This window comes from Rhincodon typus, chromosome 3, assembly GCF_021869965.1.
Source record: "Rhincodon typus isolate 14 chromosome 3, sRhiTyp1.1, whole genome shotgun sequence".
NCBI lineage: Eukaryota > Metazoa > Chordata > Chondrichthyes > Orectolobiformes > Rhincodontidae > Rhincodon > Rhincodon typus.
The window spans coordinates 92,574,945-92,597,962 of NC_063334.1; the positions used below are offsets into that span (position 1 = coordinate 92,574,945).

At 40.5% G+C, this 23,018-nt stretch overlaps 1 protein-coding gene across 1 annotated transcript in view; it reads left to right on the forward strand.

The window, feature by feature from the left end:
* The window catches only part of atg10 (ATG10 autophagy related 10 homolog (S. cerevisiae)), a 526,624-nt gene that overhangs the window by 300,971 nt on the left and 202,635 nt on the right, over window positions 1–23,018 (forward strand). The window lies entirely within an intron of this gene.

Below are 23,018 nucleotides of genomic sequence, written 5' to 3' on the forward strand. Positions count from 1 at the left end.
ACGTGAGTAAACATGGTTTTGTGAATGATAGATGACTATTTAAATTATGAGAGATAAATTTGAAACATCCTTTCCTCAACGTATCTTCAAAGGATTTGAATGCTATATCTCTGGCTAAATTTCTCAGGTCATTAGTTATTCTGAAGTCAATAATGAACAGGCATTGTGCTTCAATAGTTAGGTTTCTGTTGAGAGTTATTTTGATATCTAAAAGTGTGTCGTTAATAAACTCTATCCATGAAGGAAAGTCTCTGTCTCATTGAGTAGCTTGGATCTGATTTGACATTGATAACAGTAGATATTTACCTGAAGATTAAAAAAAAAGCTCCCTTCAGACTGGAAGTTGCAATTTGAGTTAATTTTGAGAAGAATGGTTTGAACCAAATATAAAGTGTGGGGAACAACTTCCCACTGATATCTGTGAAGCTGACCGCACAATCAATGGAAAATTGAAGATGATATATGGACATGGATTGTGTCCCTACTAAAGAAAATAAAAGAAGATGTGGCCTTGACACTGTTATTTTCTTCTAGAAGCACGAATAGGTGTTAAACATTCTCACGGCTAATGGCTTAAGAATTGATTACTGAGGAAGGTTGAATAAGTTATATATATTTACAGATAAAATTTATAATAACATGATCCATTAAATGCATATCAGGAATGTTTAGACTTTGATAAGTTTAGAAAGTTGAAAAATTTCACTGTTTTCAATAGTCCATGTTCACTATGAAAGCATTCTATTTGGAGATCCCAACTTAGTGCTAGCCTTTAAATTTTTGGAGACTGCTAAGCTATTGAACGTGGATAGACTGCTAGTACTAAGTGGGGCTGGATATTTGGAAAGGAACTTGTTTTTGAAGTAGCTGGGAACTGGGAAACCATAAGAGAAGAATAAACCCAAGAAACGTCCATGGTATGCGCAACAGGCATTTTAGACATAACTTGAAATACCATCATGCAAAGAATTGTCTTGAATAGAATAACAAGTCTTTTAAGTTATGGACTACAAGGGTGGTTTGGAAGAAGAAGTTGCTGATACTGATCATGCAGAGGGAACTGTGTTAGTTAAAAGAAACTTCAGCCCAGTAGTGTATGTTTTAGTTGTAGATTGATTCACTTGTGTTAGACTTTGGCTGCACATCCACAGTGTGTGATGTGACTTACTTGAAATGTTTCCAAGATTTCTTTAAATAACAAGGGCTGAAGAAGAGTGAAAGAATTTGAGTGGTCTGTCTGCTTCAGGTTTGAGGATGATAACGTTCTGAAATCATTAAAACAAAGTGATAATTCACTGTGAAGGAACTGGGACGAACCACTTTCTTAGCACATACCTAGTGCCAAATGAAATACTCTTACTGTTGAGCAGATCCCCATGAAAATATCTTATTTTTTTTAATGGACATGTGTTGAAGCAAGACAATTGTTGCTGGGAATTCAGGGAATATATAGTTTATACAGTTCAGATATTATTGTATGCTTTCAGCTAAAAGTAAGTTCTCTAATCAAAATATTAAGCAAGTGTTATTGGCATGATGAGATAGGAGTTTTAAGGAAATATAGGCTAATTATTTCAGTCATAGGGTCATAGAGATATATAGCACAGAAACAGGTCCTTTGGTCAAACTCATCCATGCTGACCAGATATCTGATATAAATCTAATCCCATTTGCCAGCATTTGGCCCATTATCCCTCTAAACCCTTCCTATTCATATAACCATCCAGATGCCTTTTAAATGTTGTAATCGTACCAGTCTCCACCACTTTCTCTGGCAGCTCATTCCATACACACACCACCCTCTGCATGATAAAGGTGCCCCTTAAGTCACTTTTTTATTTTTCCCCTCACCTTAAACCTATGTCCTCTGGTTTTGGACTCCCTACCCTGGGGAAAAGACCTTGCCTATTTTCCCTATCCATGCCCTGAGTGATTTTATAAACCTCTATTAGGTCAGCATCTGACGCTCCAGGGAAAATAGCCCAGCCTATTCAACCTCTCACTATAGCTCAAACCCAATCTTGAAGCAACATTGAGACAACAAGGTGCAGGGCTGGATGAACAGAGCAGGCCAAGCAGCATCATAGGAGCAGAGACATTGGCAGTTTGCTTGTCTGTCAGCTCATAGATTAAAAATCTCATGAAGTGACGAAGGAGAAAGGGATGATCCATACACTAAACTTAAGGAAGAAATCAGTGTTTCATATGATATATGTCAAAAATATAGGAGGACTCCATAACAGCCCATTGTGTGTCTCCCATTAGTAAGAAACTTTAACAAAGTTGTAGCATCAGAGTTGAAGGTATGGGATAAGAAAGAAAGCACATTTTCAATTTGTACCTCATAAACATAGCAACTGAATTTAGTCAGTCTATCATCATATATTGTAAGGAGAAAACACTAACAGTACACAATTTCACAAGGTCATGGAGAAATGGATAGGGTCCAAACTGTGGGCACCAGCTAAATTGCAGATGACAATGTATAAGTGGGAGGTATTTGCCAACAGCGAATGTGGACATATGTGAGAAAATATGAACTTTGTGGTAATGAAATTAGCAGCAGAAATTATCTTTAGTAATGGTATGTGTGAAAATAACATGCGGTAATCACTGAGATGCTTCATAAAATCTTAGTTGACCAATCAATTTTGTAAGTAAACATCTGCCCTGGCATGGACAGTCCTTGCGAAAAACACATTGCAACTGGTTGGGGGGCCAGAGTTCATTTTAATTGTTTTTTGGGAGACATGCAAAAATTTCTTCAGTAATGAATTAACATCTTCTGACTTGGAAAGTAACTACAATTATCTCATTTTTTTTTCTGAGCACTTGAATGGCCTGCACAAAGGCAGAAGGATATTGATTAATTCTGAGACTCCAGAGTAGATCAAATAAGGCCATCAGAAATAAATCAACATCCAGACGACATGGTACATCACAAAAGAGAAGGGCAAAAAGGGTGGAGGGGTTATTGGCAGTGATGGAGAAACAGTCATTTCATGGCATGGCATATTCCCTTTAGGGTGAAATATACAAGCAATGACCCTAGAGAATCTGGATATCCAGGAATATTCAGGATGGAAAAGATAGGCTTTTAACAGGTATAAGAGGGAGCAAATCAACAGAGGCACCAGTGGAGAATAGAGAGTGCAGGGTAGATCTTGAGATAGCAATTAGGAGAGTAGAAAGGGGGCTTGAAGATTAAGGAGAATCCGAAGGTGTCCTATAAGTATATCAAGGGAAAGAATAAAGCCCATTAAGGACCAAGGTGCATGAAGCCAGAGGATATAGGTAGTGTGTAAAACAACTGCTTCATATCTGTTTTCACTTTGGAGAAGGAGGACATAGGTACAGAATTCACGAAGAGGGAGTATGAGGTTCCTGACAAGATTGACATAGAGTGTGAGGAGGTATTGAAGGTTTGGGTGAGTGAAAGGTGGACAAATCCACAAATCTGGAAGTGTTGTATTCCAAGCTGTTGTGGGAGATGGGGGAAGAAATTACAAGGGTTCTGACCCAAATGTTTAATTCCTCTCTGGTCACTGGAGAGGTGTTGGAAGACTGGAAGACAGCTAATGTAGGTCCACTTTCTAAGAAGGTTAGTTGAGATAAATAGGGTATTACAGGCCAGTGTGTATTACATCAGTGGTAGGAAAATATTGGAGAAAATTCTGAAGGATAAAATTAATCTCCAGCAGGAGAGGCATCGTTTTGTCAGAGGGAGGTCATGCATACCAAATTTGATTGAATGTTTTGAGGAGGTGTGTAGATGAGAGCAATGTATTTGATGTAGTTTATATAGATTTCAGTAAAGCCCATGACACAGTCCCACTTGAGAGATTTCTAAAGAAAGCAAAAGTACATTTAATCCAGGGTAACTTGGCAAATTGGATCCAAAATGAGCTTAGGGTAGAAGACAGAGGTTAGTGATAGAAGTCAATACAGTGTGGAGCTAGAGGAACACAGTAGGTCAGGCACCATCAGAGGAACACAAAAGTTGACGTTTCAGGTTTACACCCTTCATCAGGACTGATGATAGAAGGCTGTTTGTGTGACTAGAGGCTGGTGACCAGTGGCTTACCACAGAGATCAGTGCTGAGTTCCTTATTGTTTGTGATGTATAGAAACAATATAGATGAGAATGTGGGGGTGATGATAAGTTAAGATTGCTGATGACATGAAGATTAGATGGGTGGTTCATAGTGAGGAGGAACAGCTTGGCTACAGGACGGTATAGATGGATTAGTCAAATGGGCAGATCAGTGGCAGATGGAATTTAACCCTGATAAGTGAGGTGATGCACTTTGGAAGAAGTAACAAGACAAGGCAGTGTTCAATGAATGATGGGACACTGGGAAGCTCAGAGGAACACAAGGATCTTGGGGTACTTGTTCACAGTTGCCTGAAGATGGCAGGACGTGTTAATTGGGTAGTTAAAAAGACATACTGAAGTATCAGTTGTGGTATAGATTATAAGAGCAGGGAGGTTATGTTGAAGCTGTACAGGACTTTGGTTAGACCACACTGGAGTACTGTGTATAGTTCTGGTCACCATACTATAGGGTGCAGAGGATATTGCCTTAGCTGGAGCATTTTAGAAATGAAGAAAAGCTGGATAAGCTTGAGTTGTTTTCTTGAGGGCAGAGAAGGCTGGAAGGAGACCTGATTGAGGTGTATACAATAATGAGGGGCATGGAGAGGGTGGATTGAAAGCAGCTATTCCCTTAGATTAAGGATCAATAACATAAGAATATAAGAACGTAAGAACTAGGAGCAGGAATAGGCCATCTGGCCCCTCGAGCCTGCCCCACCATTTAATAAGATCATGGCTGATCTTTTTGAGACTCAGCTCCACTTACCTGCCCGCTCACCATAACCCTTAATTCCTTTACTGTTCAAAAATTTATCTAGCCTTGCCTTAAACACATTCAGTGAGGTAGCTTCAACCGCTTCACTGGGCAGGGAATTCCACAGATTCACAACCCTTTGGGTGAAGAAGTTCCTCCTGACCTCAGTCCTACATCTGCTTCCCTTTATTTTGAGGCTATGCCCCCTAGTCCTAGTATGGGACATAAAAAATGCGGACATAATTTTAAGGTGAAAGACAAGAGGTTTACAGGGAATTTGAGGAAGTGTTTACTTCACCCAGAGGGTGATAGGAATTTGGAATTCACTGCTTAGGTGCATAATTGAGGCCAGAAACCTCATAGCTATCAGAAAGATAAGCACTTAGAGTTACAGGGTCATACAGCATGGAAACAGACCCTTCGGTCCAATCCAAACTAAATTAATCCCATCTGCCTGTGCTTGGCCCATATCCCTCCAAACCTTTCCTATTCATGAACTTTTCCAAATGTCTTTTAAATGTTGTAACTGTACTCGCATCTATTACTTTCTCTGGCAGTTTATTCCACACACAAACCACTCTCCGTGTAAAACGGTTGTCCCTCATGTCCTTTGTAAATCTTTCTCTTCTCACCTTAAAAATGTGCCGCCTAGTGTTGAACTCCCCCACTCTAGGGAAAATACCCTTGTCATTCATCTTATCTATGCTCCCCATGATGTTATAAGCCTCTATAAAGGTCACCCATCAACCTCCTACATTCCAGTGAAAAATGATCCAGTCTTTCAAAAATATTTTTATGCCTCAAACCCTCCATTCCCGGCAACAACCTGGTAAATCTTTTCTGAACCCTCTCCAGTTTAATGACTCCTATAACTGGATGACCATAACTGCACACAATACTCTGGAAAAGGCCTTACCAATGTCCTGTACAATCTCAACATGACATGCCTATTCTCAAAGGTCCGAGCAATGATGGCATAGTTTAACCACCCTGTCTAAATGTAACACAAATTTCAAAGAAATATGTACCTGAACTCCTAGGTCTGTCTGTTGTACAACACTCTCCACGACCCTACCATTAATTGTATAAGTCCTGTCCTTGTTTGTTTTACCAAAATGTAATACCTCATATTTATCCACATTAAACTCCATCTGCCACTCCTCAGTCATTGACTAAATTGATCAAGATAACATTGTAATTTTAGATAAGCTTCTTCACTGTCGACTCTCCCATCAATTGTGTTGTCATCCACAAACTTACTAACCATGCCTCCTATATTCTCATCCAAATCATTTATTTAATGACAAACAAAAGTGGATCCAGTATTAATCAATCGATGTGGAACATAAGAACGTAAGAACGTAAGAACTAGGAGCAGGAGTAGGCCATCTGGCCCCTCGAGCCTGCCCCGCCATTTAATAAGATCATGGCTGATCTTTTTGAGACTCAGCTCCACCTACCCACCCACTCACCATAACCCTTAATTCCTTTACTGTTCAAAAATTTATCTAGCCTTGCCTTAAAAACATTCAGCGAGGTAGCTTCAACCGCTTCACTGGGCAGGGAATTCCACAGATTCAGAACCCTTTGGGTGAAGAAGTTCCTCCTGACATCAGACCTACATTTGCTTCCCTTTATTTTGAGGTGATGCCCTCTAGTCCTAGTTTCACCTGCTAGCGGAAACAACCTCCCTGCCTCCACCTTATCTATTCCCTTCATAATCTTATACGTTTCTATAAGATCTCCCCTCATACTTCTGAATTCCAATGAGTATAATCCCAGCCTACTCAGTCTCTCCTCATAATCCAACCCTCTCAACTCTGGAATCAACCGAGTGAATCTCCTCTGCAACCCCTGCAGTGCTAGTATATCTCTTCTCAAGTAAGGAGACCAAAACTGCACACAGTACTCCAGGTGTGGCCGCACCAGGACTCTATACAGCTGCAGCATAGCCTCCCTGTTTTTAAACTCCATCCCTCTAGCAATGACAGACAAAATTCCATTTGCCTTTTTAATTACCTGCTGCACCTGCAATCCCACCTTCAGCGATTCATGCACAAGGACACCCAAGTCCCTCTGCACAGCAGCGTGCTGCAATTTTTTACTATTTAAAACATAGTCCATTTTCCTGTTATTCCTACCAAAATGGATGACCTCACACTTATCAACATTGTACTCCATCTGCCAGACCTTTGCCCACTCACTGAGACTACCTATATCCCTCTGCAGATTTTCAGTCTTCTGCACACTTTGCTCTACCACTCATCTTAGTGTCATCTGCAAATTTTGACACACCACACTTAGTCCCCAACTCCAAATCATGTATGCAAATTGTAAATAATTGTGGTCCCAACACTGATCCCTGAGGCACACCACTAGCCACTGACCGCCAACCAGAAAAACACCCATTTACCCCTACTCTTTGCTTTCTATTGGTCAACCAATCCTCTATCCATGCCAATACATTACCTGTAATACCATGCAACTTTATCTTATGTAGCAGCCTTTGATGTGGCACCTTGTCAAATGCCTTCTGGAAATCCAGATACACTACATCCACAGGTTCCCCATTGTCCACCAGGCAAGTAATGTCCTCAAAGAATTCCACCAAATTAGTTAAACATGACCTACCCTTCATGAACCCATGCTGGGTGTTTCCAATGGGACAACTTATATCCAGATGTCTTGCTATTTCTTCCTTAATGATAGATTCAAGCATTTTCCCCACTACCGAAGTTAAGCTAACTGGCCTATAGTTACCTGTTTTCTGTCTACTTCCTTTTTTAAACAGTGGCATCACATTGACGTTCTTTGCTTTATTTTAGCATGGACAGAATATTGGCTGGCTAACAGGAATTGGAAAGTGGGCACAAATAGGACTTTTTCTGGATGGCACAATGTAGCAGTTTGTGTGTCCCAAAGACTTAAAGCCTTTACAATTGATGTAAATGACTTGGACAAAGGAACTGAAGGTATGGTTGCTAAATTTGCTCATGAGACAAAGATAGGCAATAAAGTAAGTTGTGAAGAGTAATAAGGAGGTTAAAAAAGGAATATGGATGTGATAAGTGAGTGAGCAAAGACCTGGGAAATGTAAATGTGAAATTATCAAAGAGTAAAAAGAAGCCTAATATGTAAATGGTGAGAGATTGCAGAGCTCTGAGATGCATATTTATCTGGGTGCCCGAGGGCATGAATTGTAAAAGGTTAGTGTGCAAATACACCAAGTAGTTAGGTTAACTAATAGAATTTTATATTTTGTAGTGAAGGAAATTGAATACAAAAATGGAAAGATTATGTTTGGTTGTGCAGGGCACTGGTGAGACCACATCTGGAGTATTGTGTAAGTATTAGTTATCTTATTTAAGGAAGAATATAAATCTGTTGGAACCAATTTAGAAAAGATTTACTTAATTAATACATGTAATAAACAGGTAATCTTATGATGAAAGGTTGGATAGGCTAGACTTCTATCTATTGGTATTTAGAAGAGGAAGGACTGAGTTGAATGAAACAAGTAAAATCCTGAGGTGTTTTGACAAGGTGAATATGGAAAGGATGTTTCCCCTTGTGGAAGAATCTAGAACTAGAGGTCACCATTTAATAATAAGGGTTTGCCTGCTTAAGACAGATGATGAGAACTTTTATTTTCCCACCAGGCTGTGAGCCCTTCGAACCCTCTTCCTCACAAAGCAGTAGAATCAAAGTCTTTGAATATTTTTTTAAGGCAGGGACAGATAGATTCCTGGTAAGTAAGGGATGAAAAGTTAGCGAGAGTAGGTGAGAATGTGGAATGAAGTGCCAAATGGTCTACACCAGCTCCTAACTCTTGTTTGTATGTATGCTGGTATTACATAGAGTTCGTGGCATTTGTTTAGTTAGTTTGGAAATTTTGTGTTTGGAAATCACTAGAATGGATTTCTCATCAATCACTCTCAACAAACTGTGGAATTAACCAATTAGAAAACTGAGTGATTGATCACACTAAATTTTTAATATTTTTTATTCATAGAATGCGGCAACTGCTGGCTGGGTCTGCATTCATTGTCCATTTCCACCTGTCCTTGGGAAAGTGGTGTGAAGCTGCTTTGTTAAGTCTTTTTAAAAGTCTTACCTCACAGTGACTGCGGCCTTCAGTGGTTCAGCAGCAGGAGTCTGGGAGAAAGGGTGAGGGCAGCCGAGAAGGTAAGCTTTCGTTATAAAAGTCTTACCTCGCGTGACTGCGGCCTTCAGTGGTTCAGCAGAGGAGGAGTCCCAGAGCGGACACGAGTTGTCGGCTGGGTAACGGTTATCTTTCACCCAATAAATTTGGGCAGAAACTAATACCCGAGAAACTGCACATGTAGTGTTCCCCCACCCACCTCCACCTCCTCTAACCTGATAATAAAGACGAAGTGTGGTGAGGAGGTAAGCTATTTGCATTTTTTTCTCATCTCGTTGTTATCTTTCGGGGAGGTCACCGAGACGCCAAATCCTCTGGGACCGGTTTAGAAGGCAAAACCAGAGTATGTTTGAGGGTATAATGGGAGTAAACTTACTGGTGCAGAGAACACTTAAAGAAAGAACACTGCGAAACTAAAAAAAAAACTAATTAATTTTAAATAATTAACTAAGTAGAGATGGCAGGCGAGGTGATGTGTTGTTGCTGTATGATGTGGGAGCTAGCTGATCCCATTGAGAACGGCAGTGACCACATCTGCAGCAAGTGTTGGCTGCTTGAGGAGCTCCGGCTCAAAATTGATGAGCTGGAATTCGAACTCCAAACACTGAGGCACATCCGGGAGCGGGAGGAAATACCTGGATGCTGTGTTCCAGGAGGCAGTCACACCTAGTAGATTAACTAATGTTAATTCGATCGGTGGGCAGGAACAGCAGTGTGTGACTGGGAGTGAGGCAGGTAGAGGGACCCTGCAGACAGGAACACAGGAGCCGCAGCCCTTGACATTGTCCCACAGGTATGAGGCACTTGCTCCCTGCGTGGATCAGGAACAGGGCTGCAGGAAGTATGAGTCAACTGACCATGGCACCATGGTCCAGGAGGCCATTCAAAAGCAGGGAGCAAAAAGACAGATTGTAGTTGTAGGGGATTCCATCATCGGGGGATAGACAGTATCCTTTGCAAGCAGGATAGAGAGTCCCGCATAGTATGTTGCCTGCCCAGTGCCAGGGTACGAGACATCTCTGACCGGCTTGAGAGGATACTAGAGAGGGAGGGGGAGGATCCAGTTGTTGTGGTCCACGTAGGTACCAACAATATAGGCAGGACAAGGAAAAAAGACCTGTTTTGGGATTATGAAAAGCTAGGAACAAAATTAAAAAACAGGTCTTCAAGGGTCATAATCTTTGGATTGCTGCCCAAGCCACGTGCAAATTGGCATAGGGAGGTGAGGATCAGGGAACTAAACACGTGGCTAAAAGAGTGGTTTGGGAAAGAGGGTTTCCTTTTCATGGGGCACTGGCATCAGTTCTGGGACAGGAGGGATCTATACTGCTGGGATGGACTCCACCTGAACAGGGCTGGCTCCAATGTTCTGGCGAAAAGGGTAAATAGGGTGGTCAATAGGACTTTAAACTAGTAAGTGGGCGGAAGGGAGGAGTGAGCGTACAGGGTGTATAACAATTAATGGAAGGCAAAGCAGCAGGTTAGCAGGTGACGAGAAACCTTCAACTCCATTGAAAATTAGGAAAAAAGTTAAAGGGAAGGAGAACTCAAGAGCTGTTAGTAATGGAGGTAACAGGGCTCAAAAAGAAGGTGCAAAAACTGGCATAAGGGCACTTTATCTGAATGCTCGGAGCATACGGAACAAGGTGGATGAGTTGACGGCGCAAATCATGGCAAATGGGTATGATTTAGTGGCCGTTACAGAGACATGGTTGCAGGATGGTCATGACTGGGAGTTAAATATCCAGGCGTATCAAACTGTTCGGAAGGACAGACAGGAAGGTAAGGGAGGTGGTGTCACTCTGATTTTTAAGGATGATATCAGGCTGGTAGTGAGAGATGATATAGGTTCTACTGAACAAAACATTGAATCCATTTGGGTGGAAATTAGGAATAGCAGGGAGAAGAAGTCACTGATAGGTGTGGTCTATAGGCCACCAAATAATGACATGGTGGTGGGGCGTGCAATAAACATAGAAATAGCTCATGCATGTAAAAATGGTACAGCAATTATCATGGGGGATTTTAATCTACATATCGATTGGTCAAACCAGGTCGGTCATGGCAGCCTTGAGGAGGGGTTCGTAGAATGCATCCGCGATAACTTCCTTGAACAATATGTAATGGAACCTACGAGGGAGCAAGCTATCCTAGATCTAGTCCTGTGAAATGAGACAGGAATAATTAATGATCTCACAGTTAGGGATCCTCTCGGAAGGAGCGATCACAGCATGGTCAAATTTAAAATACAGATGGAGTGTGAGAAGGTTAAATCCAGTACCAATGTCCTGTGCTTAAACAAAGGAGACTATGATGGGATGAGGGAGGAGTTAGCTAAGGTAGAATGGGAACAAAAACTTTATGGTGGGTCAATTGAGGAACAGTGGAGGACTTTCAAAACGATTTTTCACAGTGCTCAGCAGAAGTATATTCCAGTGATAAGGAAGAACTGTAGGAAAAGAGATAGTCAGCCATGGATGTCTAAGGAAATAAAGGAAAGTATCAGATTGAAAAAAACACATACAAAAAAGCAGAGAGTAGTGGGAAACTAGTAGACTGGGAAATCTTTAAAGGCCAACAGAAAGCCACAAAAAAAGTTATAAAGAAAAGTAAGATAGATTATGAGAGTAAACTAGCTCAGAATATAAAAACAGGCAGCAAAAGTTTCTATAAATACGTAAATCGTAAAAGAGTGGTGAAGGTAAACATTGGTCCTTTAGAGGATGAGAAGGCCAATTTAATAACTGGGAATGAGGAAATAGCCGAGGCATTAAACAATTATTTTGTGTCGGTCTTCACAGTGGAAGACATAAATAACATGCCGAAAACTGATGGCAAGAAGGTTATAGCAGGTGAGGACCTAGAAACTATCATTATCACTAAGGAGGCAGTGCTGGGCAAGCTAATGGGGCTAAAGGTAGACAAGTCTCCTGGCCCTGATGAAATGCCTCCCAGGATACTAAAAGAGGTGATGGGGGAAATAGCAAATGCACCAGTAATTATTTACCAAAATTCACTGGACTCTGGGGTGGTTCCGGCAGATTGGAAAACAGCCAATGTGACGCCACTGTTTAAAAAAGGAAGTAGACAAACAGCAGGTAACTATAGGCCAGTTAGCTTAACTTTGGAAGCGGGGAAAATGCTTGAATCTATCATTAAGGAAGAAATAGCAAGACGTCTGGATATAAATTGTCCCATTGGGATCACCCAGCATGGGTTCATGAAGGGTAGGTCATGTTTAACTAATTTGGTGGAATTCTTTGAGGACATTACTTGCATGGTGGACAATGGGGAACCTGTAGATGTGGTGTATCTGAATTTCCAGAAGGCATTTGACAAGGTGCCACCCCAAAGGCTGCTACATAAGATAAAGTTGCATGGTATTACAGGTAATGTATTGACATGGATAGAGGATTGGTTGATTAATAGAAAGCAAAGAGTACGGGTAAATGGGTGTTTTTCTGGTTGGCGGTCAGTGGCTAGTTGTGTGCCTCAGGGATCAGTGTTGGGACCACAATTATTTACAATTTACATAGATGATTTGGAGTTGGGGACTAAGTGTGGTGTGTCAAAATTTGCAGATGACACTAAGATGAGTGGTAGAGTAAAGTGTGCAGAAGACACTGAAAGTCTGCAGAGGGATATAGATAGTCCAAGTGAGTGGGCAAAGGTCTGGCAGATGGAGTACAATGTTGATAAGTGTGAGGTCATCCATTTTGGTAGGAATAACAGCAAAATGGACTATGTTTTAAATGGTAAAAAATTGCAGCACGCTGCTGTGCAGAGGGACTTGGGTGTCCTTGTGCATGAATCGCTAAAAGTAGGATTGCAGGTGCAGCAGGTAATTAAAAAGGCAAATGGAATTTTGTCTGTCATTGCTAGAGGGATGGAGTTTAAAAACAGGGAGGCTATGTTGCAGCTGTATAGAGTCCTGGTGAGGCCACACCTGGAGTACTGTGTGCAGTTTTGGTCTCCTTACTTGAGGAGGGATGTACTAGCACTGGAGGGGGTGCAGAGGAGATTCACTCGGTTGATTCCAGAGTGGAGAGGGTTGGATTATGAGGAGAGACTGAGTAGGCTGGGATTATACTCATTGGAATTCAGAAGAATGAGGGGAGATCTTATAGAAACATATAAGATTATGAAGGGAATTGATAAGGTGGAGGCAGGGAGGTTGTTTCCACTAGCAGGTGAAACTAGGACTCGGGGTCATAGCCTCAAAATAAAGGGAAGCAGATGTAGGACTGAGGTCAGGAGGAACTTCTTCACCCAAAGGGTTCTGAATCTGTGGAATTCCCTGCCCAGTGAAGCGGTTGAAGCTACCTCGCTGAATGTTTTTAAGGCAAGGATGGATAAATTTTTGAACAGTAAAGGAATTAAGGGTTATGGTGAGTGGGTGGGTAGGTGGAGCTGAGTCTCACAAAGATCAGCCATGATCTTATTAAATGGTGGGGCAGGCTCGAGGGGCCAGATGGCCTCCTCCTGCTCCTAGTTCTTATGTTCTTATGTTCTTATGAATTACTGTTGTGTGGCTACGACTACAATGCTGTTCGGGCATTAGTTCCAGGATTTTCATCCAACGGTAGGGCAGGAATGTTGATATATTTGCAAATTGGGATGGTATGTGTACTGAAGAGAAACTTGCACATGGTTGTTCCCATGTATCTGTTGTTCCTGTTCTTTTAGGAAGCAGACATTTTGGCTATAGAAAGTGCTGTCTAAGGATCTTTGGTAAGTTTTGAATTGCTTCTCATAGAGGGTACATGCTGTTGCCACTGTGCATTGAAGGCGGATGGATTGAAAGTAGTATATGAGGTGCCTGTCAAGTGAACAGCTTTGTCATTAAGTCATAGAGTCATACAGCATGGAAACAGGCCTGTCAGCCCAACTCGTCTATGCCGAGCAGTTTTCCAAAACTGTACTAGTCCCTTTTGCCTGCAATTGGCCCATATCTCTTTAAACCCTTCTTATCCATCTACTTGTCCAAATGCCTTTTAAATGCTGTGTTGTACCCGTCTCTACCACTTCCTCTGGCAGCTCATTACATGTTTCTTACAAAATTCTTCCTAATTAGTTCAATTGGAAATACACATCTCTTTCTCAGTTTCCCACCCCACCCACATCACAGACTTTGACTGGCAGCATTGTCACAGTAGACGTACATATATATAAATAAGAATCTGGCATACATCAGTGATACTTTATTATAAATGTATAACGAGTGAAAACAAACCCAATTCAACAGCTTTTCAAAATATACTGACATCACGTTCACTTGAAGACCCTGAATGATGTCAAGCTTCTTGAGTGTTGTTGGAGCTGCACTCAACCAGGCAATTGGAGATTATTCCATCATACTCCTGACTTGTGAATGGTAGGTAGTGGACAGGTTTTGAGCAGACACAAGGTTTCAGTCTCTGACATGCTCTTATAGCAGTAGTTGAATGTATCTGTACCAGTTCCCTCAGATCTTAGCAATTAAACCTGACCAACTGTAGTTATACTCATTACTATCACGCAGTAAACCCTCTTGTTATCTAATAAACGTGTCTCCTCGGTAGATATTCTATGGTGGTGCATCCTCTGCCACTAATCATTAAGTTCTCAAGACAAAACAAAGACAAAGGAGGATTTGGTGATAGTGAACTACCTCAAACAACCCTTGCACAGTGCCACATATTCTAATTGTGAGTTTTAAAACCTTGCAAATTGTAGATCCAAATAATTACATCTGAAGCATTAATTCACCTCCAAGTAAATGTGGCTTTTTAGTCAAAATGCTGCATCTCAAAGAAAGCTGATATTGTTGTCTTGTTTGTTTTGTTTCTCTGACACTTGATAATTCATCTGTTAATCTGAATAGCAGCAAATAAATGGTCAGTCCGCTCCCTGTATCCCAATTGGTATCATGATCCAACTGGTCTCTTATCATCTGTTTACCTCACATAAGCGTAAGATTATTAAGGACAAGGAAAGCAATTTTCCCTTTCTTGATTTATTTATTGAAAGAAATCCTCGTGTCCCCATTTGGCCTGAAATGACTATTCTTCCCACTGTTGTCATTTAACTTGACAAACCACCAGGAAATTCAGGTATAGTTTATGATCATTTATTCATGTATACGCAAGGAGAGTCAATCTTCAACATTCTGAGATAGAACTCAGGCAAACTCACCAGTTTACATCTCTTGTATGCCTTAAGTAACATATTCAATTTTTAAAGTTAACAAAATGTCATGTCTTATTCTTGTCCATCCAAGGTCTTGCCTTATCACGCTGCTTGTACAGTTTGACTATGTCTTTGTTTCTGTTATTGACTCCCTGGCCTGGCTCTTTTCCATCCTTTCTAGTGTGCACCTGCCAGTCTATTGTTCTACTTCCATTTATTTTAGTAAAAGACTTCTAGCTGAAGCTGTATTTAACCCTTTCAGCTTTAACTCTTTCATTTTATTCTGCCTCCGCAGAGCAGTCTGCAACAAATTATGCCTTCCAAACCATTTTATTTGTCAAAATGGAACAGATTTATGGACAAGTGTTCTGACCACAGCTTTATGCAACAGGAGAATGAATCACAAAGTTCTGGTTTATGGAAAGCCATATAAAATGGTCTTGCATCCGCAATAATGGTCAGAAAAAACAACCATATTAATCAGTTAGCACAAGAGTTCTTTTTTCCAGACTTACATGTTCTGATTTTATTTATATTCAACTGATTTTGATCTATGTCAGTAAAGTATTGACGTTATTGTTAACATCAAAATTTTTGTCATTATTTTTCTCTTGTTTGTATCTGTGGCTCAGCTATCCTGTAAATATTTGCATTTTATACTGGGTGTCTTGATAGGCTGAGAGCATCTTAAACAAACTTCATTTTTAGTTTGGAGTATCTTCTTAATCAAAAATTAAAACTGCCAGATGTAAATATATTGAAAAGAAACCCCAAATGCACTTGTCCTGATCCTTCAGAAGCCATTTCTTCAGCATTTGTTGCTTATCCATAATTGGCCTTGAAATGATGATAGTGAACTTTGGTGACTGCTTCAATCCATATGGTGTAGATACATACGCTGTATTATGCTATAGTACTGTAAGGGACAGAAATCCAGCATTTTGACCCAGCAACAGTGAAACAATAGCATTATAATACTGAGTGTGGCTTGGAAGGGAACTGTGGTGGTGTTCACATGTATCTGCTGCCTCTTGTCCTTCCAGGTAGCAGAGATCACAGGTTTGTAAAGTGCTATCAAAAGAGCATTGGTGAGTTATTGCAGTGCTACACATGTAGTTAATAGTACACATTACCGCCACTGCATCATCAATAGTAGAGAGAGTGAATGTTCAAGGTAGTGGTGATGCCATTCAAGAGAGACTGAATATTGAAGGTGTTACTGATCAAAAGAACTGATTTGTTCTTAATGGTAGAGAGCTTCATGTGTTTTCTGTGAGTTGCATTCATCCAGGCTTTGGAGAACATTTCATCATACTCTGTGATTTATGCTTCGTGGACAGTGTCTGATCTGCTTTTGTAGCCATATTATTGATATGGTTGGACCAGCTCAGTTTCTGGTCAATGGTAACCCCCAGGACTGTGGATACTGGTGAATTCTGTGATGGTGATGATATTGAATGTTAAAGAGAGATGGTTAAATTCTCTCTGTTGGAGATTATGTTTATTAGGAATGTTAATAGGAAAGGTTCTGTTGAATAATTTATTTTATATTAAAGGTGTAGGTTCCCCAAAGGCTATGCTTCATTTTGTGAGTTGTCTCACAATTACCTCTATATAATATTTAAGATTATGTAATTAGAGGTATTGAATGGCTTCGGCACAGCAGAAAGTCCCATACCTCCCCTTTTTCCCATAGCCTAGCAATTTATTTTCTTTTTACATCATAATATAATGCCTTATTGAGGGGCTTAATTGAATCTTTCTTTAGCACATCACCACACTCTCAGGCAGTGCATTCTAGATTCTGACCATTTGCTGCACATAAAAGATTTTCCTCATATGACCTTTCGTTCTTTTACCAATTTTTAAATAGATGCCTTCTAGTATGTGATTCTGTAGCCAATGAGCACAATATCTATCTCTATCCAGAAACTATTGAAGAACTCATTCAAATCTCCTCTCACTCAGAAAGAACCCTTTTTTTTATTTTCCTGTATTTTTAATTGTGAACTGAATGTGAAAAGGCCTGTTTTTAAAACCCAGGTTTGTTTAAAGAATTGCTGCACATTTTAAAAACAATCATTGTAAGTGCTGTTTACACAGCTGTTTCTTCAAGAAGTGCAGGAAGTCTCATTGCAGACAAGTTGAAGCCAACAGAGGTGTTTGGATAGAAATTCAGGTGGCAACAAGTAACTGATTCGTCTGGTGAATGGTGACCCATTGTCAATGATAAAGGCCTCTGCCTACTAACAACCACGTGCTCGCCTCCTAAGTAGCTGAATAACTTGAGAGTGTGAATGATTAGACAGAAGCACTTGGACCTCTGGTAAGGAAGGAGCTGTTCTGCTCTCTGCAATAAAAAAAACCCTAAACCTGAAGAAAGCCAATTTATTTGCCTTCATCAGTTGCTGTAAGCTGTGGCTCATAAACAATATGTTAAAGGCTTTATAAGTGTGAACCAATCACTTAGTGCCTCCTGCAAGTAAGTGAAAATACCGAGAGAAGGGAGATCAAGAAACAGCAGAATTTGATAAGCCAAAAGCGAACCCTCCAGATGGGGCCCCTTGAATTTCCTTTCTGGTTGTTCCATCCATCCATGACATTGAATGTTTTTATTCCCTATATATGTGTAAGGGGAGTTTTATAAAGTGTTTAGAGTTTTAACCAGTAGAGTTATATGTGGGTGGTTCATAATTGTTTACCTGTAGCTGGACTATTTATTTATATTAATTATAATTTTTTCTTAACTACAGAAACTTGGCCCATGCTAAGTCTAAATGACAATGAATAAAGGAATTTGGTGCACATTGATAAAATCTTTAACTTTTGTGATGACTCTGTGAATAGCAGGGCTTGATTTCCAGCACACTGCCCCAGTGAGGCATAACAATCATAACCTGTCTAAGGTGAACAGCCCAACATCTTCAATTTATCCTCATTACTGAAGTCCCTATAACTGCAAAACTCTGGGGATAAATTTTACCAACCTGTTAGAGATCCACAGATCAATCAGAAAGTCATAAGAAAACCCCAGTATGCCCTTCTCCACAAGCCAACTCCACATTATGTTTGTATCTTCACTGTGCAGTTCCCCTGACAGGCTGGAGCCATCAGTCAGGCAAGGAGTCAGTCAGCAAAGTATCATGTTTGTCTATGCTTTTTATGGCATGAAAGTTCATCAGGATGCAGGCGATGGGGTAGATCAGTTAGCAGGGGATCTTGATCCAGAGACGTGGAGTCAATTGGGGAATTGAGCACAATGGAGGAAAAGAGGAGGGGTCAGTCTGGTTGGGGTTCATTGAGGATCTAATCGGAGGGAAGCAGAAGAAGTGTTAGTGGTGGGAATCGCACCCGTGGGAGTTGAATTGATATGTTGGTGGGGAAATCAAGATCCAAGGAGTGGAATTCAAACCCTGGGAGTATTTGGATGGGACAGGGAAGTTAATAGATAACCATAGCTTATGACTCAAGTGATGCCTTTGGTAGGATATTCAGAAGCTTGAGGATGTGTGGTTCAAGGGCCTGCTGGTTGAGGGGAAAGTTAAAGGCCTTGTGGTGGAATCAGAGGAGGAAGGTCATTGTGTGAGTGTCCCTCTCAGATGTTCTGTCAGTATGCATCTGGAGACAGCATGAAGGAACATATGTAACTTCTAAACCCACCAAGTCCTCACTTTGATGAAACACTGTGTTCCCACTTTCTGGCAAAGGATAAAATGTGGATTTGGATTTTGAAACAATTTCTCATTCTTTAATCACCCACTTGACTCATGGTTAAAATTTTCCCGTTTCTCTTCACAAAGACATCAACTCCAAGCTTGCTGGCAGCATTTCCAACAACATTGCTATTGATGAATTAAATTCTCCCTCATCACTCCAATCTGTTTAAATATCACAACAAACATTCTTTTATTTTCACAACGTCTTTTAAAATCTCCACTCTGTATGCTTCACTAAGACCTTTGGTCTTGAAGGAACTTCCTCACTGGATCATTGCCCTCAAATTTGCAGTGATCCTGCATTGAATCTTTAATCTCTCCTACTCCCAGTTTACCTTCCCTCTCCTTAGAAATTTGTGTGTATCATATTGTGAAAAAAGATGATTCTTCTTACCTTTTAGAATATCACACTATTGCCCTTTAATAGTATGGAAATTACTTCTAGCTCTTAAATTCTCCATTACCTTGAAAGCTTTGGCCCAATCGAGGAGCCTTGGTATTGTTTTTAACATAGTTTTTCCATTAATGAGTTTACAGTGCTGAACCCCTCCAGTTAAACACTTGATGAATGATCCATCATTGATTTGGACATCTCATGCTGTTATTTTTTTTAAGAAGCTGCTGTCATATTTTATTTCTCAACAAATCTATGTTTGTGGCTATCAAGTTTCCAGTTAAAATGCAGTTTTTGCCCTGTGGTTGATGGCTCAGCTTCAAGCTCTTTTCTTTCTTCATATTAATTCACCATTCAATGCTGTTCCTTTTTTTAAGTAATTCCACATATATTTTCAATTTTCTTTATATTGTTCACCTCAGAGCTCACAAACACCATTCTCCTTGCAGTACTAAACTAAAATGGCAGGGTGGTGGGAACCTATGCAAGGAGTCACAGGAAGGGGAATCAAGGGAAAAAACAGAGAACAGAAGGGGAAGACTTGAACAAAACGGCAATTTAGAAAAGAGATAGGTAGAAAAATCAAGGGCCATGATCAAACAGGGACACTGTGAAGGCAATGGGACAAGTAATGTTAAAAGGACAAGCCTAAAGGCATTCACAATAAAGCAGATGAATTAATCGTGCAAATAGATGAAAAAGAATATGATATTTAAGGTTTTAGAGTAGATCTGTAGCTCGGGTTGTGGGTGTTGAGGTTGGTTGGCTCGCCAAGCTGGTTTGTTGTTTTGCAGACATTTTGTTACTCTGCTGGGTAACATCCTCAGTGCAGCCTCTGATGAAGCGTCGGTGTGTTTTCCCACCTGGTTTTTAAACTCTGGGGTCTGTTGAGATGGATTGCCTCACTTCCAGTTTTCCTTCGTAGTGGAATGTATATCGGGTCGATTTCAATGTGTATATTAATAGCATGCTTCATGGAGTGCCATGCTTCCAGGAATTCTCATGCTTGTCTCTGCCTAGCCTGTCCTAGGATCTTGGTGTTGTCCCAGTCGAAGTTGTGGTTCTCCTTGTCCATGTGGATTGAGATGAGTGAGTATTGGCTGTGTCTTTTTGTAGCCAGTTGGTGTTTATGTACTCTTGTTGTTCGTTTTCTTCCTGTTTGTCCGATGTAGTGTTTCTCTCATTCTCTGCAGGGGATTTTGTAGATGACATTGGTCCTGTCCATGGCGGGGAGTGGATCTTTGTTTCGGGTGAGCACTTGTCGTAGGGTTGATGTGGCTTGTGTGCCACTCTGATGCCCAGAGTTTGTAGGAGTCTTGTGGTGAGTTCTGACGTGTTCCTGATGTAGGGTAGTGTGATGAGTGTGTTGGGGCGTGTAGAATCTTTCTGATGCTGTTCGTGTAGGCATCTGCTCACCCAGTTCTTTGGATATCCATTATCCTTGAACACTTGGAAGAGGTATTCCTCCTCCTCTTGGCATAGTTCCATGTTGCTGCAGTGTGTTGTTGTCCTTTTAAATAGTGTTCCCCTGCAGAGACTGCGAGAAACGCTACATCGGACAAACAGGAAGGAAACTAACAACAAGAGTATATGAACACCAACTGGCTACAAAAAGACACGACCAATACTCACTCATCTCAATCCACATGGACAAGGAGAACCACGACTTCGACTGGGACAACACCAAGATCCTGGGACAGGCTAGGCAGAGACCAGTACAAGAATTCCTGGAAGCATGGCACTCTACGAAGCATGCAATTAGTAAACACATTGAACTCGACCCCATATATATTCCACTACGAAGGAAAACCGGAAATGAGGCAATCCATCTCAACTGACCCCAGAGTTTAAAAACCAGGTGGGAAAACACACCGATGCTTCATCAGAGGCTGCACTGAGGATGTTACCCAGCACGGTAATGAAACGTCTGCAAAACAACAAACCAGCTCGGCAAGCCAACCAACCTCATCAAGAGTATGATATTGTTGGTATTACAGGGACATGGCTGCAGGATGACCAGAGATGGGAACTGAGTATCTGGGGTGTTCAGTATTTAGGAAGGAATATTATGGGCTAGACCAAATTCCCTTCAAATACAACAAGGAGGTAGCCTAGACTCTACCTTTTTTCTTATTTGAAGGTAAGTGTAAGGTGCTTTGTTTCAGAGGTAATTCGATTGTACACTATTTGGCTTTAAGCAAAACACACTTCATTCTTATCTTACAGCTAAATTACAAACAAAAGAAAGAAGAATTGGAATAACTTAACTCTATTGGAAAACTTAACAGAATAATAGATTATTTAACTACTAAACAGCAACTGTCCCAATATAGTAAGATCCCATAAACACACCCTTGGCAAAGGCAAATTCAGTAAAATAGATGGTCTCACATGCAATGTTTCTCCAATACAGGAAGAAAGAACATCAAGACAAAATTCTGGAAGAGAGAAATCTAACATTTAGCTGGAATAAAGAGAAATACAGCTTCCACAGCCACCTTCAAAACCCCAGCAACTACTGAAAGCTAAATTAAAACCCTGGTTCTATCAGAGCCTGACTCCACTCATTCATGCTGCTTCTATTGTTTCAACTTAAAAAAAAAACTCGAAGGTATCACAAGCTGTTTATTTTATTGGCTTGGAATGGATCACTCAGTACGTCTGTCTCAACCTTTCTTCGTTAAAAAAAAAAGGACAAAATACACCTCTTAAAGCCATAGTATTATCACAAGGGATAGACAAAAAGGAAAGGCCATGCAGTTGCATTGTTTGTTAAAGAAGAAATTAAAACAATAGTGAGGCAGGATATTAGCTCTGGAGAAGTAGAATTTGTGTGGGTCGAGCTGAGACACACTTAGAGGCAAAAAACATTAGTTGGGTTGTATATAGACCCATAAGCTGTAGGGGTGATGTTGGGAATGGCATTAAACAGGAAATTAGAGACAATGCAATAAAGGAACATCTGTAATTATGAGTGACTTTAATCTGCATATAGATTGGGCAAATCAAATCAGTAAGAATATCGTAGAGGAGGAATTTCTAGAGTATCCACTGAATGGGTTTCTAGATGAGCACATTGAGGAACCAACTAGATAAGCCATGTTAGTCAGGGTAATTTTGTAATGAGAATGGCATAATTGATAGTTTAGTTGAGTGAGCGCCCTTGGGAGAAGAGTGACCACAATATTTCAGAATTTCTCATCATGGTAGAGTGATGTGGTTGATTCTAAGGCTATGGTCCCAATTCTAAATAGAGGAAAGTATAATTGTATGAGGCACAAGTTGGCTTTGATAGATTGGGGAACGTTACTTAAAGAGATGATAGTGAAAAGGCAATGGAAAACGTTCAAAGAGCACATTGGTGAACAATTGTTAATTGTCTAGTGCAAAATAAAATGGGAAAGGTGACTAAACCAAAACTGCAACTGGTTCTAAAATGGTCAAAGATGAGACCTGGTGAATAAAACTAAAAATTGTATCTGAATGCACATGGTTTGGCTAGAGATGAAAAACGATAAAAGCTAGAATTGTAAATAGTGCAGTGCTCTGAAATACAGACGAATCTGTGTACCCTTGTGCATAAATTACAAAAGACTATTTGTAGATACACCAAATAATTACATAAAGTAACAGAATGTTATCATTTATTGCAAGGGACATTAAATACAATAATAGAGAGATTATGCTTCAGTTATATAGGGCACTGGTGAGACGACATCTGGAGTAAT